The sequence below is a fragment of the Aedes albopictus genome, chromosome 3 (genome assembly GCF_035046485.1).
Source record: "Aedes albopictus strain Foshan chromosome 3, AalbF5, whole genome shotgun sequence".
Classification (NCBI taxonomy): Eukaryota; Metazoa; Arthropoda; class Insecta; order Diptera; family Culicidae; genus Aedes; species Aedes albopictus.
In genome coordinates, this window is record NC_085138.1 from 292,372,500 (window position 1) to 292,393,535 (window position 21,036).

Sequence of the window (21,036 nt, forward strand, 5' to 3'; positions counted from 1 at the left end):
AGAAATAATATTTAGAACAACAAAACACTTTAGGTTATACATGCTCAAGTAATCCTTCAAAAATACGTGTTTATAAGGCGCACCAAATTCATCGAAGCACAAATGCCTATTTCACCAGAAAAATTGACTCGCACCACAATTTCTGGTCATGGAAAGCCAATTTTAAGTTGGAATAGTTTAGCTGAAATAATATCGCAAGCCATATTTTGCACTTGAATAGTTTTTTTTTTTGACATTTTGAAACATAGTTGAATACGGTTATGCGACAAACATTGATTACGCTTTAGAAAAGAAACTGAATTTTCATCCTCAATTAGAAAAAGAAGACGTGTAGTTTGTTTATTGAAAGTTGTCAGAATTACACACTAAGATGAGCTCGGCAAACGCCGGCACCGCCGTGGCTCAGCAACTATTTATACTGAATCTCGGTAAAAAATTACGTTTGTTAGCTGAATTTTGGCAAAATATTTCCTGAACCTCAGCAAACAAACTACACGATTGCTGAGATCTCGTTGAAAAACAAGTTTGCTGAGAGCTCGGCGGTGCCAATCTCGGTAAAAATCAAGAAAAAGTGCCGAGATTCAGCGAAAAAAAATTAAGTGTGTATGTACTGTAAAACATACTAAGAAACATTATTAAGTATGCTTTGATTCATATAGAACATGATTATAACATCTCAAATATGTTGCCGAAGCTCCACCTTCTACGCTTTTTCGGTCATATATCTGTCTGAAAAACGGTTTTGTTGTTATGAACCAAAACACAGTAACTGGTCATATTGAGGTCGAAATAATTCCTATAGAACATGTTGTGTTACTTGGGATACCGCTTCGAAGTCGATGAACAGGTGATGCGTTGGGACCTGGTATTCACGGCATTTCTGGAGGATTTGCCGTACGGTGAAGATCTGGTCCGTTGTCGACCGGCCGTCGATAAAACCAGCTTGGTAACTTCCCACGAACTCATTTACTTTAGGTGAAAGACGACGGAAGATGATCTGGGATAGCACTTTGTAGGCGGCATTTAAAATGGTGATCGCTCGCAAGTTCTCACACATTAACTTGTCGCCTTTCTTGTGGATGGGACAGATTATTCCACTCCTCCGGTAGCTGTTCGGTTTCCCAGATCTTGACTACTAACTGGTGCAGACAGGTGGCCAACTTTTCCGGGCCTATCTTGATGAGTTCTGCTGCGATACCGTTCTTACCAGTCGCTTTGTTGTTTTTGAGCTGGTGGATGGCATCCTTAACTTCCCTTAGCGTGGGAGTTGATTCGTTCCCGTCCTCTGCTGCGCCAACATAGTTATTTCCTCCGCTGCCTTGGTCCTCCGTGCCTACATTCTCTTCGTCATTCAGGTGCTCGTCGAAGTGCTGCTTCCACCTTTCGATCACCTCACGTTTGTCCGTCAGGAGGCTCCCGTCCTTATCCCTGCAGAATTCAGCTTGCGGCACATAGCCTTTGCGGGAGGCGTTGAGCTTCTGGTAGAACTTACGTGTTTCTTGTGAACGGCACAGCAGTTCCATTTCCTCGCACTCCGCTTCTTCCAGGCGGTGCTTTTTCTCCCGGAAGAGACGGGTCTGCTGCTTCCGCTTCTGTCTGTATCGCTCCACATTCTGTCGGGTTCCATGCTGCAGCATTACCGCCCGCGCTGCATCCTTCTCCTCCAGAACCGCTCTGCACTCCTCGTCGAGCCAATCGTTTCGTCGACTCCGTTCTACGTACCCTATAGTGCTCTCGGCTGCGTTGTTGATGGCTGCTTTGACTGTACTCCAGCAGTCTTCTAGAGGGGCCACATCGAGCACACCCTCGTCCGGCAACGTTGCCTCGAGATTCTGCGCGTATGCGGTGGCGATATCCGGTTGCTTCAGTCGCTCTAGATCGTACCGGGCGGCCGCCGGTACTGTACATTGTTAATAACGGAGAGTTTTGGGCGCAGTTTAACCATCACCAGGTAGTGATCGGAGTCGATATTAGCGCCACGATAGGTCCTGACGTCGATAATGTCGGAGAAGTGCCATCCATCAATCAGAACATGGTCGATTTGTGATTCCGTTTGTTATGGTGATCTCCAGGTGTAACGATACGGGAGGATGTGCTGGAAAAAGGTGCTACGAATGGCCATGTTCTTGGAGGCAGCGAAATCGATGAGGCCTAGGCCATTTTCGATCGTCAGCTGCTGGGTGCTGAACTTTCCAATCGTCGGTCTGAATTCCTCCTCCTGGCCTACCTGAGTGTTTAAATCTCCTATGATGATTTTGACGTCGTGGTTTGGGCAGCGGTCATACTCGCGTTCGAGCTGCGCGTAAAATGCGTCTTTGTCATCATCAGTGCTTCCGGAGTGAGGGCTGTGCACGTTTATTATGCTAATGTTGAAGAATCGGCCCTTAATCCTCAACCTGCACATTCTTTCGTCGATCGGCCACCAACCGATCACGCGCCTCTGCATGTCGCCCATCACTATAAAAGCTGTTCCCAGCTCACGTGAGTTGCCGCAACTCTGGTAGATGGTATGATTACCTCTAAACGTTCGCACCATAGATCCTGTCCAACACATCTCCTGCAGCGCTACGATTCCGAACCCGCGGTCCTTCAGTATATCGGCGAGTTTGCGGGTGCTCCCGATGAAGTTGAGAGATCTGCAGTTCCACGTACCGAGCTTCCAACCGCAAGTCCCTTTTCGTCCCTGTGGTCGTCGCCATTGGTATCGGTTCGCATTCTTCTCTTGTTGATTTTCCGGTGCTAATCTTTTTTACGGCTGGCTCGCAGGGCCTGACACCAACCCACTAACCCAGGGAGCTGGGCCTCTCCTTCTCGGAAGCTACGTGTTCTGCATTGGCATTTCCTCCAACTACAGGGCTAAATAGCTAGGCTTAAGCGCCAGTCTTCGCCGGGGGTGGTGTTTTTAATGGGCGCCCAGGAGATAATATTTTACCTGAGCTTCCACTCCATTCTCCAAAGATCTTTTATTATATTTTTGCATGTAATCCTTCAGAGATTTCTTCAGGGATTTCTCCATATATTCCTTCCAGAATTCCTTTAGATATTACTTTAATATGGGCCCATATAGCTGAGGCGGTAAACGCACGGGTATTCAGCATGACCATGCTGAGGGTGACGGGTTCGATTCCCGGTCGGTCCAGGATCTTTTCGTAAAGGAAATTTCCTTGACTTCCTTGGGCATAGAGTATCTTCGTGCCTGCCACACGATATACACATGCAAAATGGTCATTGGCAGAGAAAGCTCTCAGTTAATAACTGTGGAAGTGCTCATAGAACACTAAGCTGAGAAGCAGGCTTTGTCCCAGTGAGGACGTTACGCCAAGAAGAGGAGAGGATTACTTTAATAACTCCATCTGTAATTATTCGAAGTATTTCTGCAGGGAAGTCTTCCAGAAAGTTTTACTAGAGATTATTCAAAAATTAACCCAGGAATTACATTAAAAAAAGGAACAAACAATTCGTCAGGAGTCCTTCAGAATTCTTCAGATTTTTATCCAAGAATATATAAAGAAATTATTCAAGGAATTTAACAAAAAAGCAATCCAGAGATTCTTCAAGGAATTCCTCATGAGGTTTCTTCAGAAATTCATACAGGGGTTCATCCGGGAATTCCTTCTGTGATTCTTTCAGGAACAACTTCGAAGATGTTTTTAAAAATGACTTCAAGAACTCTTCTTGGGATGCCTTCAGGAATTCCTTCCGGATTTTTTTTTTCTGAAACTCCTCCAGAAATTAATCCAAGACTTCCTCTAGGACCTGTTTAGAGATTCCCTTAGGAATTCCTCTTGGGATTGCTTCTGGGATTCCTCTTGGGGTTTATTCATGAACACAAGGAATCCTTCTGGAACTGCTACAGGGATTTCTCCAAGAGTTCCTCTACGTACTCTATTTAGAAATCCCTCAGGAGTATCAGATTTTACATTTCCTCAGGAATATCAGCGATTTCTTTTGTACTTCCTCCTGAGATTGTTTCATAAACTTGTCCTGGAATTTCCACAGAAATTCCTCCTTGGATTTCGTCAGGAGTTCTCCCTAGGATTCCTTCAGGAATACCTCATGGGATTCCTCCAGAAATTCCTCCTGGAATTCATCCAGGATTCGTCTGCAAGGATTTCTCTAAAAATTCATACAGGGATTTCTCTAGAGATTCCTTTAGGAATTCCTCTAGTTATTTCTCTACAGATACCTTAAGGAATTCTAAAAGGGATTCCTCCTGGAAGTGCTCCAGTGATTCTTCAAGGAAATCTTATGGAAATCTTCCAGGGATTTTCTCTAGGGATTCCTCAAAAAAGTCATGCAGAGATACCTACAGAATTTCCACTAGAGATTTCTCTAGAGATTCCCCCGGAAATTCCTACAGGCATGTCTTCAAGAATTTCTCCAGGGGTTCCTTCAGGAATTCTTCTAAGGATTCCTCCAGGAATTCCTTTAGGAATACTTGGCATTTCTCCAAGAGTTCCTCCAGGGAATTCTATAGGGGTTCCCCAGGGCATTCCTCCAGAATTTTATGCAGGGACTCCTCCAGGAATACTTCCAAGAATTCCATCAGGAATTCCTCGGAAATTCCTCCGGAAATTCCTTTTGAAAATCCTTCAGAAATTCCTTCGGAAATTCCTCCAGGAATTGTTTCAGAAATCCTCCCATTCCCCGAATTTATCCAGGAATTATTCCAGATATTCTTTCAGAAGATTCTCAACGAGCTCTTCCTGAAGTTCCTCTAGGCATTTCTCCTGAGACTCCTCCAGGAATTCCACCAAGAATTCCTCCATTACCCCAGGAATTCTTTCGGAAAGTCTTCCATGGTTTGTTTTTTTTCAGGAAATCCTCTAGGGATTCCTTCAGAAATAATTTTAGAATTTCTTCAGGAATTCCACCAGGAATTTTTCAGGGATTCTCCGGGGATTCTTCCAGCACGTCCTTCAGGGATTCATCCAGAAATCCCCCCTAGGGATTCCTCCACAAGTTCCACCAGGCATTCCTTCAGTTATTTACCTTCATTGCTTCCTCAAGTAATTCCTCCAAAATACCTCTTACAATTCCTTAATTAATTCCTTTGGGTATTCCTCCAGAAATTCCGCTGAGACTTCCTCTAGATATTTCTCTAGAAATTTCTTCAAAAATTTCTCCAGCGATTCCTCCCAGAATTCTTCTAGAGATTCCTCCAAGAATTCTTCCAGGGATAGTTCTACGTATTTTTTCCAAGAATTCCTCTACTATGGATATTTCCAGAACTTCCTCCAAGCATTCCTCCTAAGGTTCCTCTAGAAATTTCTTCAGGGAATCTAAGGATTCTCTAAGGATTCCTCCAGGAATTCCTCAAAATGATTCTTCAGAAATTTCTCCAGGGATTCCTTTCAGGATTTCTTCCATGGTTTACTCCAGGATTCATTCCAGGAATCCCTCCAGGAATTTCTCTTGGAATTCCTCCAGAAGTTCCTCAAGAATCTCCTTCAGAGATTCATGTAAGAATTGTTTCAGGCATTTCTCCAGAAAATCATCCAGAGATTTCTCCAAGAATTCCTTTTAGAGGTTTCTCCAAGAATTCTTCCAGAAATTCCTCCAGAAATTTGTCTGCTAATTCCTCCAGGAATTCCTCAAGAGATTTCTTCAGAAATTTTTCAAGAGATTCCTCCCATAATTGCTCTAAGTATTTCTCCAGGGATTCCTACAGGGTTTACTTCAGTCATATCTGCAGAAATTCTATCCTCTAGGGATTTGTTTTGGAATTCCTTTATTTAATATATGTATTTTTATTCGTGAAATTTAACTTAGGCGAATTCTTTACACTCCAGGAATGCCTCTATGGCTTGCTCCGGGAGTTCTTTCAGGGATTGTCCTGAATTCTTGTACTGATTTCATCAGAAATTCTCCCCGGGATCTTTTTTTTTAAATAATCATGAGTTTCAGACATCCCCCCGCCCCCCCAATGTCTTCCTCTGGCTTCGCCAATGGAAGCATTCATGAACAAATTTCAATGGTAATAATTATAAATCAGAATTTACAGCAGTGACTGCTTCACAAACACTAAAATGGGCATGAGAATTGCACAATTTGTTTTCCTTTTTCCATAAACAATCGAAATGCACCTGCACAACAAATTGGATTTGTCGCAGTTCTAGTCAGAAACCAATTTGAAAAACACTTATCTGCCACGAAATTTCATGAGGCCACAAAACAACCAATTAAATAGTCACTATAATGAAGTCTTGCCGAGCAGTCTAGCTTCTCGAACATTAGCATTCCTGGTTGTTAGATTTTGCTTATTTTCTTTAAGCGGTCAGGATCTCTAATCCTATGAAACGAACACGGCAAAGAAAAGAAAACATGGGGCGGTGCCCTGTTAAGGCCCCGCAACTGCCATTCCCGGACATAGAAGCACGTCCATGGAGCCGACCGAACGGCACGAAACCGGAATTGTAACAAAAACAAGCGGTTAAATAATTGCTTTTCCTACCGTTCAGTATTGAAGACCTCCGACGACGAGCCGACAGTTGTTTTAGCATCTGAAGAACCAGTTAAGATATCTGCCCGGTAGCAATTTGATGGAAACAGCTTCGAGCGCGCCCACCCACCTACACCCACTTGGTCCTTGGTCGGGATCCTCGGTGAACAGGAAAGGAGTTATATCTGCTTCAGTTTGTTGACCCAGGTGTGCCGCCACGCCACGACGACACAGGTTAGGTGGTGAGCTTGAAGCGGTAGTGAAAGGTGCGCCGAAAGAACCTTACTTCAGACCGGAGCTTTTAGGTTGTGCGTGTTTATCTTGCCGTGCTCTGTTCGGTTCGAGGATATGTAACATAATTTATCCATTTTTTGGGTCATCCTGAAACGAAAGGGAGAGTGTGGAGAGAGAGTTGAGTGAATGGGGGGTAACGATTCATTTCCCTTTTAGCTGGTGTAAGTAATTTTGAGGTGATATATGAGTTATAATTCGAGGAAATATGGAGCATGATTTTGATGAGTCATGACCAACAATTCATTTGTTGAAAGGAAAATTTCCCTTTTATTTGTGAAGCATTTGAGAGCAACAAGTAAGCCTTGAAGGTTTGTGGCGTTTTGCACACAATTAATATCATCTTTATAAATAGCCAAAGTTTCTAATTCACAAGGATGTTCACATTCTTCATTTTACATCTATTTTCACATGATGTCTCTCTATCTAGACAAATTCTGTCCTACCCAACAAACATTGTTGCTGTACAACAGATGAAAAAGACGCTTTCAAGCTTGTTTTTTTGAAAATGTTCCCTGAGAAGACTGTTACTCATTTTTATTTTGGTAGTAGGTTATTGAACCATCAATAGAATTCAAAGCATTATGTAAAACAGAATTGCATTTGTTCAAGATCAACTAGATTTACTTTTTATTTATGGTGGAATTGGTTGAACATATTGATAGCTAACTGTGCACTATCGTCCTCCGGAAATTAGAAAGGGACCCTACGAGCCAGCCGTAAAAAAACATTGTAACGGAAAATCAGCAACAGAATAATACGAGACCATCGGCAACAACCCCAGCGACTTGTGATTGCAAACGCGGTACGTGGAACTGCCGATCTCTCAACTTCATTGGAAGCACCCGCATACTAGCTGATCTACTACAGGACCGCGGGTTCGACATCGTAGTACTGCAGAAGGTGTGTTGGACAGGATCCATGGTGCGAACTTCATACCATCTACCAGAGTTGCGGCAATACATGTGAGCTGGGAACAGCTTTCATCGTGATGGGTGATATGCAGAGGCGCGTGATCGGTTGGTGACCGATCGAAGAAAGAATGTGCAGGTTGAGGATCAAGGGCCGATCCTTCAACTTCAGTATAACAAACGTGCACAGCCCACACTCCGGAAGCACTGATGATGACAAGGACGCATTTTACGCGCAACTCGAACGCGAGTACGATCGCTGCCCAAGCCACGACGTCAAGGTCATTCCGCCATAGGTGACCTAAGCGCTCAGGTAGGCCAGGTGGTGAAATTGAGACCAACGACTGGAAAGTTCAGCGCCCACCAGCAGATGAACGAAAACGGTTTACGACTCAGTGATTTCGCCGCTTCCAAAAACATGGCCATACGTAGCACCTGCTTTCCAACACAGCCTCCCTTATTGGTACACCTGGAGATCACCACAGCAGACGGAAACTCAAATCGACCACATTTTGATTGATGGACGGCATTTCTCCGACATTATCGATGTCACGACCTATCGGGGTGCTAATATCGACTCCGATCGGTTGGTGGCCGATCGACGAAAGAATGTGCAGGTTGAGAATCAAGGGCCGATTCTTCAACATTAGCATAATAAACGTGCACAGCCCTCACTCCGGAAGCACTGATGATGACTAAGACGCATTTTACGCGCAGCTCGAACGCGAGTACGACCGCTGCTCAAACCACGACGTCAAGATCATCATAGGGGATCTAAACGCTCAGGTAGGCCAGGAGGAGGAATTCAGACCGACGATTGGAAAGTTCAGCGCCCACCAGCTGACGAACGAAAATGGCCTACGCCTCATCGATTTCGCTGCCTCCAAGAACATGGCCATTCGTAGCACCTTCTTCCAGCATAGACTCCCGTATCGTTACACCTGGAGATCACCACAACAAACGGAATCGCAAATCGACCACGTTCTTATTGATGGACGGCACTTCTCCGACATTATCGACGTCAGGACCTATCGTGGCGCTAATATCGACTCTGATCACTACCTGGTGATGGTTAAACTGCGCCCAAAACTCTCCGTTATTAACAACGTACATTACCAGCAGCCGCCCCGGTACGATCTAGAGCGGCTGAAGCAACCGGATGTCGCCACCGCATACGCGCAGAATCTCGAGGCAGCGTTGCCGGACGAGGGTGTGCTCGATGTGGCCCCTCTAGAGGACTGCTGGAGTACAGTCAAAGCAGCCATCAACAACGCAGCCGAGAGCACTATCGGGTACGTAGAACGGAGTCGACGAAACGATTGGTTCGACGAGGAGTGCAAAGCGGTTCTGGAGGAGAAGGATGCAGCGCGGGCGGTATTGCTGCAGCATGGAACCCGCCAGAATGTGGAGCGATACAGACAGAAGCGGAAGCAGCAGACCCGTCTCTTCCGGGAGAAAAAGCGCCGCCTGGAAGAAGCGGAGTGCGAGGAAATGGAACTGCTGTGCCGTTCACAGGAAACACGCAAGTTCTACCAGAAGCTCAACGCATCCCGCAAAGGCTACGTGCCGCAAGCCGAAATCTGCAGGGATAAGGACGGGAGACTCCTGACGGACAAACGTGAGGTGATCGAAAGGTGGAAGCAGCACTTCGACGAGCACCTGAATGGCGAAGAAAATGTAGGCACGGAGGACCAAGACAGCGGAGGAAATGACTATGTTGGTGCAGCAGAGGACGGGAACGAACCAACTCCCACACTGAGGGAAGTTAAGGATGCCATCCACCAGCTCAAAAACAACAAATCGGCTGGTAAGGACGGTATCGCAGCAGAACTCATCAAGATGGGCCCGGAAAAGTTGTCCACTTGTCTGCACCAGTTAGTAGTCAAGATCTGGGAAACCGAACAGCTACCGGAGGAGTGGAAGGAAGGGATAATCTGTCCCATCCACAAGAAAGGCGACAAGTTAATGTGTGAGAACTTTCGAGCGATCACCATTTTGAATGCCGCCTATAAAGTGCTATCCCAAATCATCTTCCGTCGTCTTTCACCTAGTTCGTGGGAAGTTACCAAGCCGGTTTCATCGACGGCCGGTCGACAACGGACCAAATCTTCATCGTACGGCAAATCCTCCAGAAATGCCGTGAATACCAGGTCCCAACGCATCACCTGTTCATCGACTTCAAAGCGGCGTACGACAGTATCGACCGCGCAGAGCTATAGAAAATCATAGAAAAAACGGCTTTTCTGGGAAGCTGACTGACTGATTAAAGCAACGATGGACGGTGTGCAAAACTGCGTAAGGGTTTCGGGTGAACTATCCAGTTCATTCAAATCTCGCCGGGGACTCCGACAAGTTCTCATGCCTATCCCTCCGGATGGTGTAATGCGACGAGCCGGGATCAACAGCCGGGGTACCATTTTCACAAAATACGGCCAATCTGTAGATGACATGGACATTATCGCTAGAACATTTGGAACGGTGGCAGAACTTACACCTGCCTGCAACGCGAAGCAGCAAAGGTTTTGGTGAAAGCGTCCAAAACAAAGTACATGCTAGCATGCGGAGCCGAACACGAGTCCGTCTAGGAAGTAATGTGACGATAGACGGGCCATACTTTCGAGATACTGGAGGAATTCGTCTACCTCGGATCCTCACTGACGGCTGACAACAATGCTAGCCGTGAAATACGAAGGCGCATTATCAGTGGAATTCGTGCCTACTATGGGCTCCAAAAAGCTGCGGTCTCAAAAGATTCACCCATGCACCAAGTGCACCATGTACATTGTACACTCAATTCTGTTGAGTGTATGTTGAGTGATGCGTCCGCAAAAAAAGAAGTTCGTGTAGATAAAGTTCGCGTAACTTCAAGAAATCGCGCAAAACAAATACAAAGTTATTTTTTTTACGCGATTTGCCCTCCACAAATGATCAAAATTGCATAAAAAAGTCGCGTAACTTCGAGAAAATCACGTAAAAATAGTCGTGCAAAATAATCTCGTGAAAACTCGTGTAAAAACAGAATTCAATGTTCAAGACGCTGATAAGACCGGTAGTCCTCTACGGACACGAAACATCCCAAGTAACAATTTCAATTCCTTTTAGATTTGATTATTTTTATGGAAGCTTTATCACAGCATGACCAATTCGTGGAACATTTATAGTTGTTTTTTTATCAAGAGAAAACAATCTTCGTTAGTTTGCGGTTTTCAAGTTGTCTTCAAGTTAATTTTGAAATTCGCGCATAAAACAACTGAATTTACAAGAGCATTAAATCTTATAATAAGTTTTAAGGCGTATTTGAAGTTATTTTCAACACATAACATCAACATATTTTATTAAAAGTTTATGCTTCGTTTATTCAAGTGCATTTCATCTGGCTAATCCTCCTTTAAAAACTTTTTGAAGCCTTCTATTCTTGAGCTAGAGCCATTACTCTGGAACAAGAACTATGCGAAATAATGATAAGACAACGAACTATTTTTCAATCCAAATAATTAATGTAATAAATTTGTTGAAAAACCGCGTACTCATGCAAATATAAACACATAAACATGTTTGCTCACTGATAATTTAGTCATTCTTGTGCTTAAAAGTAATCATGACAACGAAATAATGATTTTACGGCCAATCAAAAATGCGAGTAGCTGGCTGCTATCGTCCTGCCTTCAACCAGTTTCTCACACAGGCCATAGCTTTGCGAATCGAAAATGAAATGGGTACTTACTGTGACTCTGCTCAAGCTCATGTCAAATAGTGTAATTGTAGTAAGTTGCACTTCATTATTAATAGCAAAAATACAGGGAAACAAAATAGAATTGGCACATCTTGACGCGAAACACCGCGAAATGTACAGAGAAAACGTAAACAAACAATTGTCAAAGGGTGTTACTCTTGTATAAAACGAATAAGTTTCATTTAAGACGAACAAATCTGCCTTAAGATCATAACTAGTAAAAACAATCTTCAATAAAGGCTGTAGCGTTCATGCAAGGTGACTTGGTTCCATCATTGTTTTGAGGTCGTTTGGATTAAAGGTAATAACAATTGATGGCGGCTGCATGAGTTTTGTTCGCTTGAACTGGCAGCCATGCTTAGAAAGAATTGAAAAAGTGGCGTAGCCTTTTGTTTTTAAAGGAAATTCATGTCTTCGTATATTAATGATTGATATTATTTTAGAGGCGCTTTGTAATTTTCGTATGTTTTGGCATATCAACGAAAAAGTGGGTATGGCACGGAAAATTTCGATTCCCTGTCATCAATGATCTGTCAGGCAATTTAAATGTTTTAGCCATTTCAATTTGATGAAAAGTAGGGTAATTCGCTAATTGTTGAACACTACCCAAATGTTGAACAGTTTCTGAATATTTTATTATAAATCTTACTTAGGTAATTTTCATCCAACGTAAACGTATGATGTAGATGCATATACATGTGGGTCACGATATTGCTCTAATTAAGTTACAAAATTATACATATTTTTCGTCAAAAAAATTGATTGAAAATTTTGTATCGCTGATGACACGAAAACTGCACAATTCTTAAGATTAATTTTAAGAAAATGCTGTTACGAACTAGGCTTTGCGGGCAAATCGACCACAAATATCGAAGGCACACCATAGTTACAAGAACTGGAAGGATGTCATTATCAGTTTAACGTTGTTTAAAATCACATTTTCATTGTAATATAATTTGAAAAAAATATTTTTCTTATCACACTATCATTATGCATCCATGATCCAATTGTTGAACACTGGCATAACCTACGATGTTAGCATGACTGCTACATATTTTTTTTTCAGTTTACTTAATCGTACATTTCGTGGGGTTTCAAAGGCGTTCCAGGGATGTTCTAGGGATGTTCCAGTGGGCTTCAGAAAGATTCCAGTGGTTTTTAATGGGTTTCAAGGGCGTTTCAGAGGTGTTCAAGAGGAATTCAGAGTGTTAGGGGGTCCCAGGAGTATTCCAGGAGGCTCAGGATCAATCCAAGGGTTTTCAAGGGGTTTCAGGGTCGTTCCATGAGTGTTCTCGGGGGTTGAGTGGGCCCCATGGGTTTCCAGAAGAGTTTCAGGGGCTTTAAAAGGCGTACTTTTCTTCTATCGTTTTCGCTTCTAATCAAATCTTTTCAGCTATTTTTGCATCTAGTCATCTTTAAACCGATTTCAGTTCACTAGAGCTCTCTTCAAATGTGCGATTCTTTGTCATTTTAATGAATTGTCACTAGCTCGGACTAGCTGGGCACAAAACACGAAAAACCCGGAAAAAATCCGCCAGGGTGAAAAAATATCGGATGTCGGGTCAAAGTCGGGTCAATTTTTATCAAATGTTGGACCACTGTTGGACCCACATCGGGTAACTGTCGTGTCTATGTTGGGTTTGGTGGCCAAAATAAAAACAGGTGAATGATAGGTTGATGTCGGGTTATACGTCATCTATTACGAACAAAGCTTCAACCGTTCAACAATTGGCGAGAACCGTCCAACATTAGGATGAGCTAGCTTAAGGAAGTGTTCAACATTTGGGTTACAGACTTCCCATACAAATGTTCTATTTTCTCTTAGAAAATGGAATTTAAGGTAATACAAATTCAATGGGCAGTATAAGGGATAAGTAGATCTAGACGTTCACTGGATATTTTTCAACTAAAGTGGAATTATGCACGGAAAAACAAACGAAAACCAAAATGCCGGTACTAACCGTTCAACAATTGGCGAATTACCCTAATTCGTAGTTCAATTAATATTTCATCCATGAAACAAAACTTGTTTACATCTGCATGCCCAAGTAACAATTTCAATTCCTTTTAGATTTGACTATTTTTATGGAAGCTTTATCACAGCATGATCAATTCATGGAACATTTATAGTTGTTTTTATCAAGAGAAAACAATCTTCGTTCGTTTGCGGTTTTTAAGTTGTCTTCAAGTTAATTTTGAAATTCGCGCATAAAACAACTGAATTTACAAGAGCATTGAATCTTATAATAAGTTTTAAGGCGCATTTGAAGTTATTTTCAACACATAACATCAACATATTTTATTAAAAGTTTATGCTTCGTTAATTCAAGTGCATTTCATCTGGCTAATCCTCCTTTAAAAACTTTTTGAAGCCTTCTATTCTTGAGCTAGAGCCATTACTCTGGAACAAGAACTATGCGAAATAACAATAAGACAACGAACTATTTTATCAATCCAAATAATGAATGTAACAAATTGGTTGAAAAACTTCGTTCTCATGCAAATATAAACACATAAACATGTTTGCTCACTGATAATTCAGCCATTCTTGTGCTAAAAAGTAATCATGTCAACGAAATAATGATTTTACGGCCAATCAAAAATGCGAGTAGCTGGCTGCTGTCGTCCTGCCTTCAACCAGTTCCTCACACAGGCCACAGCTATGCGAATCGAAAATGAAATGGGTACTTACTGTGACTCTGCTCAAGCTCATGCCAAATAGTGTAGTTTTAGTAAGTTTCACTTCATTATTATTTGTAAAAATACAGGGAAACAAAATAGAATTGGCACACCTTGACGCGAAACACCGCAAAATGTACAGTAGGGCAGTTCAGACTTTAAACATGTCAAAAATTCAAAGCTCCCATATGTTCATTACAATCCTTGGTGCAAAACTAGAGTCCAGACAAATTTTCAGCCATTTCGGTGGTGATTTATTGGTGGCGCAAAAGCAAAATAGGTTTATATGGGAATTACTATGGAAAATTTTCGAAAAAGGTTCTCTTCGTTGTAGAGCATTACCACATGGATGAAGTCATAGGGTCAAAGTCAAATTGAATTCTTCAGACCTCAATGATGAATGTTGGCGAAGACCACAACTCGTTTCGGCTCACGAGACAGAAGTTATTAATCAATATTCATCCATGCATGCATGAACAGAAGACCACAGCTCGATCGACACGCTTGACACGCAATCATAGTATGCGTGTAACCTTCTTGCACACCTTGAAGGGGATCGTGTATAAAGATGCGCATGCGAGTGAGAGTTTGTTTAATATCTTTTTACCTGATTGTCGAAATGAGTTCCGATCTTCGGCAACATTCATCATTGCGGTCTGAAGAATTCAATTCGGCTTTTACCCTATGACTTCATCCATGTGGTAATGCTCTACAACGAGGAAAAGCTTTTTCGAAAATTCTCCATAGTAATTCCCATATAAACCTATTTTGCTTTTGCGCCACCAATAAATCACCACCGAAATGGCTGAAAATTTGTCTGGACTCTAGTTTTGCACCAAGGATTGTAATGAACATATGGGAGCTTTGAATTTTTGACATGTTTAAAGTCTGAACTGCCCTAATGTACAGAGACAACTTTCTAGCACCGAAAACGTAAACAAACATTTGTCAAAGGCTGTTACTCTTGAATAAAATGAATAAGTTTCATTTAAGACGAACAAATCTGCCTTAAGATCATAACTAGTAAAAACAATCTTCAATAAAGGCTGTAGCTTTCATGCAAGGTGACTTGGTTCCATCATTGTTTTGAGGGGGTTTGGATTAAAGGTAATAATAATTGATGGCGGCTGCATGAGTTTTGTTCGCTTGGAACGGCAGCCATGTTTAGATAGAATTGAAAAAGTGGCGTAGCCTTTTGTTTTTATAGGAAATTGATGTCTTCGTATATTAATAATTGATATTATTTTTGGGGCGCTTTGTTATTTTCGTATGTTTTGGGCGGCATATCAACGAAAAAGTGGGTATGGCACGAAAAATTTTGATTCCCTGTCACCAATGATCTGTCAGGCAATTTTAATGCTTTAGCCATTTCAATTTGATGAAAATTAATTTGCAGTTCAATTAACATTTCATCCATGAAACAAAATTTGTTTGCATCTGCAAAATGCTTGGGTAAAACATTTCATTTATTATGCACTGTTGACACTTTTGAGAAAGACAGCTATAAGATCAACATGCTTCAAGCTATTCTTGTCAAAGTTTCATGAAGTTCTTATAATCAATCATCAGTGCAAGTACATAAACACAACTAGTTTTAAAGCAGTCTTCGAAAGCTGCTTTGAAGATCTCCTGAAGAGTGTGCCAGATTAGTCTTATGGATGTTTTATGCCTATTTTATCTCGGATTCGCAGAACAAAGAGCTTTATTGCTAAGTTTTATTATTCTATCTTAGAAATTACTTCAGGATTGCCACAAAAGTATAATTGTTACTTGGGTGATGCAGGTAAAAGATTTCATTTATTATGCACTGTTGACACTTTTGAGAAAGACAGCTAAAAGATCAACTATATTCTTGTTAAAATTTCATGAAGTTCTTATAATCAATCATCAGCGCATGTACATAAATACAACTAGTTTCAAAGCAGTCTTCAAAAGCAGCTTTGAAGATCTCCTAAAGAGTGGGCCAGATTAGTCTTAAGGATGTTTTAAACCCATTTTATCTCAGATTTGCAGAACAAAGAGCTTTATTGCTAAGTTTTATGATTCTATCTTAGAAATTACTTCAGGATGGCCACAAAAGTATAATTGTTACTTGGGATGGCCCATGCTCGAGGAGGACCTGCAAGCACTCGGAGTTTTCGAGCGACGCGTGCTAAGGACTATCTTCGGCGGTGTGCAGGAGAACGGTGTGTGGCGGAGAAGGATGAACCACGAGCTCGCTGCACTTTACGGCGAACCAAGCATCCAGAAGGTGGCCAAAGCCGGAAAAATACGATGGGCAGGGCATGTTGCAAGAATGCCGGATAACAACCCTGCAAAGTTGGTGTTCGTGACAGATCCGGTTGGCACAAGAACCCGAGCAGGAATGAATAACTGCCACATAACTAGAGCATACCAAAGTCAGGTATCATACCAAAACAAGGTATTGGTCGGTTGTCCAGGTATTGAAAATAACTTATTTTGGTATTTTGTAGGTATTGATACAATGCCTCAACGAGTTATTGGTTTGGTGTTGCGGACTGCTTGAGGTATTATTGAATTATGGAAAAATCGCTATTTGTATGGAAACATCGCCTATTATTATTTAGGTATTGCCATACCAGATATCATTATTCACGCGTTATGCACAGAATACACACCAGTTATTATTTTAGGTATTTTACCTCTTATGCAGGGCTACTTAATACCTCACTCAGGTTGTAGGTATTCGGTTTTCCATACCTGAGTTAGTTATTCTTCAGCTATTTTCTCCTGCTCGGGAAGGCGTGGAGCGCAGAGAGCACGAAGGGCGGATCAGGTGGAGCTTGATTTGGCGAGCATCAGGCGTGACGGAGGATGGAGAACGGCAGCCACGAACCGTGTATTATGGAAAAAAATATTGTAGATTCAGTTTTATCTTGAATCCGATGTAAAACTAAATAAATGAATGAGCATCACATCGACGAACATTCGAGTGACTAGACAACATAAATTCTAGTTTATATGCTAGTCAGTTTGACTTGAAAATCTAAATTGAGAATTTCAATATTCTGCGACATTCTTTCAAAAATTACTATCTGTTCACATTTGTATATGCCACAGGCCTTGAAATATTCCCAAATCAAACCAATGGTACCTAAATTGCTCAATTAACAAGTCTGGCGTTAAAAAGGCATCATGTGAATACAAATGAGTCAACAAAATTAGCAGTCCATGTTAATCTTCTTACAATAACTTACCTATGGGAATCGCTCTCTTTTTCGAAACGTGACTGTCACATTTATCATTACCTTCTACTCACTGAGCAAACTGATTTTATTTATGAGCAAAAATCTAATTTAAATTTGATCCCCTCTGTAAATAACATCTAAATATCCAGCGGGCCCCCGTCAAGAACGACAAAAAGTTGCCCTTAATTTGTTCAGGCAACTGTAAATTTGCCACGACGAGACTCACATGCATGATGACATTCCAAAGCTTTGGTATATCAGTGGAAATCAACCCCATACCGCCCGTTGGCAGTCCTAGTCGAAACTTTCGAGTGCCATTTTCACAACCAAGCAAAGTTCCACATGGGCACACAACCACACCCACGCACACACTTTTACGCATCATTCCGTAACCGACATTAACCTTCTAATACCCAACCCCGCCTTTAGACGGGGTATAGTTTGAGCATTTTTGTAATTTTTGTTTCGTTGAAAATCAAAATTTTTATATTTTTGGCTGATATTTAGGACTGTTTTGTATATCGCAAAATGGTTTTTGGTGTATTTTAAAATGTATTTATATTTTTCAAAAATCATTGAAAAATTGATGTTTTAGTCACCTTCTAGAAGTCATTGTTTATTTTGTATTGAATCGCTACAATTAACATATTTTAATTTTTTCCCAATTCATGCTATCCTAGTTTTATAGTTTAAGGGAATCAAATAAACTCTAAAATTATTTTCTTTGAAATTACACGGAAAATAAAATTTTCTATGAAAAAAATTTAAAATAAAAATATTTCAACAATAATCATTAAATCTCAAAATGTTTTCATCTCAAAAAATAAGTACCCCAAATAGGCTTCCAGGAAAAATATAAAACTGTGGGGATGTTCAAAAATAAAAATTAGAAAAATCAAAAACTGAAATTCACAAAATCGAGAATTAAAAAGAATCATCTTCCAAAACATGTTTAAATCGATTTTAGATGACGAAAAATGATATTTAGATCAAAATCAAAAATTTGGGTATTAGAGGGTTAAGATGATAGGAATAAATTTTTATTTGTCCATTACCATAACAAAAGGACCGTGTTACCCCAGGATCCGAGCGAGCGGTGGCAGCAGTGGCAGGCCCCCACTACCCCACCTACTACACTATCGTCAATGGACGCACCGCCGGATGACTTCGTGTCCTTGCGTTTCGGTTATTTTAAAGACCATCCTGTGCTATTCAAGCTGACACGCTTCAATGGGATGGGTGACAGGGTGACCGAACGGTGAAATATAAGAAGCCGAACTTTTAAACATCGAAAATAAGAGCTTCATAAAAACCTAAAGCGTAGAAAAGATGAAGCATATTAAAATGTTAGTTTCTTGTTTGATGCTTTTGCATTCGACATTTCGTTTTCGATGTCATTTCTAGGAGCTTGAAAACTTCACTAAAACGTTATGTCCGCAATAATTTTCTATGTTTCAATTATAGAACACTTTTCCGTTTTTGAAATCCCATCTTCGAACATTCTGGCATTCGACGTTCTAGCAGTTGACATTTATCCTTTGACGGTCTGCCCCAAAGATGTTCCTGTACAAACAAACGGTGACGTGACGGGAAGGGTGACACGGTGACACCCTGTCGTGGTCGTGATAGAAACCATCTCATTAGCATACTTAATATGCCACCGGAATACAATAATAGTGTCGCCACAAAAAGTGTCGAAAGGCATGTCCGTTCTTCTGCTCCGCTCCCCCCCCCCCCCCCCCCCCACTTTCTTGCCTTCTCATTGTACTGCTCGTGGAGCTGCGATTGTTTTCATGGCTGGAAAAGTCGGTGCTCTATGTTCTTTTTTTTGTCGGCTGGCTGGAGTTTGCTGGAGAAAAACTTTTCGGTGGAACGTCAGCTTGAGTTATGGGGCTAAGTCTGGACAATTGGTGTGAACGTGGTTAGCAGAACAAATGTGTTCGGGCACATTCCATTCAACGTTTATTTTTTGACAAAATTCGTTTGAATAGTTTAAAGTCTCGTGCTTTGAATTTGTTGAAGACCCTTAGCTTGTGTTTTGTAGTAGGCCTAGAATTGCATTTTGGACCATTTGTTCTGGAGGTAGACACAAAACACAATGCTGGTTGAACATGTTCAGAGGTAGCTCAATCGTTAACGAACTCTCATAAGAGTGCGACCCTGCATAAGAGGTAAAATACCTAAAATAATAACTGGTGTGTATTCTGCACACCAAACGCTTTCAACAATACTTTGCTGAATTTTGCCGAGCTGAAGAGTTCAGCAAATTGTTTTGCTGAACTTTCGGCAAAGTTTGCTAAATTTCAGCAAAACGTTACTGGTGATCAGCAGAGTTTACTGAACAAATCAGCAAATTTTTGCATAATTTCAGCAAAATGTTTACTGAAACCTTCAGCTCGGCAAAATTCAGCAAAATTTTGCTGAAACCCTCAATCGATTTTAGTGTGTGTGCATAACGCGTGAATAATGACATCAGGTATGGCAATACCTAAATAATAATCGGCGGTTTTTCCATACAAATAGCGATTTATTCATAATTGAAGAATACCTCAAGCAATCCTCCACACCAAACCAATAACTCGTTGAGGTATTGCATCAATACCTACAAAATACCAAAATAAGTTATTTTCAATACCTGGAAAACCGACCAATACCTTGTCTTGGTATGATACCTGACTTACTTTGGTATGCTACAGTTATGTGGCAGTTATTCATTCCTGCTCGGGAATAGAGACCCAAGTAACACACATGTTATATAAAAGTTACGACAGCGCAAATTTTGGTTGTATAGAAGTTTATTTTACGTTATTCCAACACAATGTTAGAATTACGTAAAATAAACTTCTATACAACCAAAACTTGCGCTGTCGTAACTCTATTATAACATGTGTGTTGCTTGGGAGAAGTGGTATCTAAGATAGAAATGATCACTGTTATCAAGGGCGTATCCAGCTTTTCGGCAAGGGGGGAGCAGGGGGGGGGGGGTCAAGCACCCTTGGCAAATACTAGCTCTTATAACTGAACTCAACTCGATGAAATTACATTCTAAAAGCAGTATTTAACCCAGGGCTGCCCAACGTACGGCCCGCAGCACGATTGGGCAAAAATGATACAATTTAGCCCAAGATATTACTATTCTGAATATTTTCCTTTTTCAATGGAAATGTATAATTTAAAAAATAAAAAGACTTTTTAGAGTATATTTTGAAATTTTTTTAAAAGAAGCAAGCATTTGGTTTGAGTGTCCTACAGAATTGAAGTAAAAGATTCTTAACAATAAAATAATGAGTATTCTGAAAATTCGATTGATAAGATTGTAAAACAAAATATAAAGATTACGTCATAAACTTAATATAGGAAAAACATGAAAAATTTAATCACATTTTTTTAAACTTTCAGAGATTTTTTTGTGCCATTCAATAGCTCTGTCTGGTACTACATTGAAACATGTCATTGAAACTTCCTAAATCCTATCTAGCCATGCTCAGAAAAGGTAAAAAAATAATGTATTATTAACGAATTTTTATTTCTGGCCCGTCGACTGGTATGCAGTTTCACAGGTGGCCCGCGGCCAAGGTTGGGCAGGATTGATTTAACCCTTCAGTAGTCACGCTGTTGTACAGACAGATGATAGACAAAATGATCGGGACCGGCAAAAAATTCACTTTTCAAAAAATTGTTTAAGAGCTGTAAGTTTTTGAAAATTGCATCAAAAAATCTAAATTATTCACTGGAAGTTGGTCATCTAGTTGTGCATCATTTGTCAAAATT

The 21,036-nt window shown here is 41.0% G+C and overlaps 1 protein-coding gene across 4 annotated transcripts in view; it reads right to left on the bottom strand.

Moving 5' to 3' along the window:
* Positions 1–21,036, bottom strand: part of LOC109418753 (somatostatin receptor type 2-like) — a 276,019-nt gene that overhangs the window by 59,642 nt on the left and 195,341 nt on the right. For 2 of the 4 annotated variants that reach the window (XM_029857108.2, XM_062861292.1), the window contains exon 2: positions 6,455–6,823. The exons of 1 other annotated variant lie outside the window; for it this stretch is intronic. The gene's annotated coding sequence lies outside the window, so the exon portion shown is untranslated. The remainder of the gene's footprint in view (positions 1–6,454; positions 6,824–21,036) is intronic. One more of the 4 variants, XM_062861293.1, reaches the window with a different exon arrangement.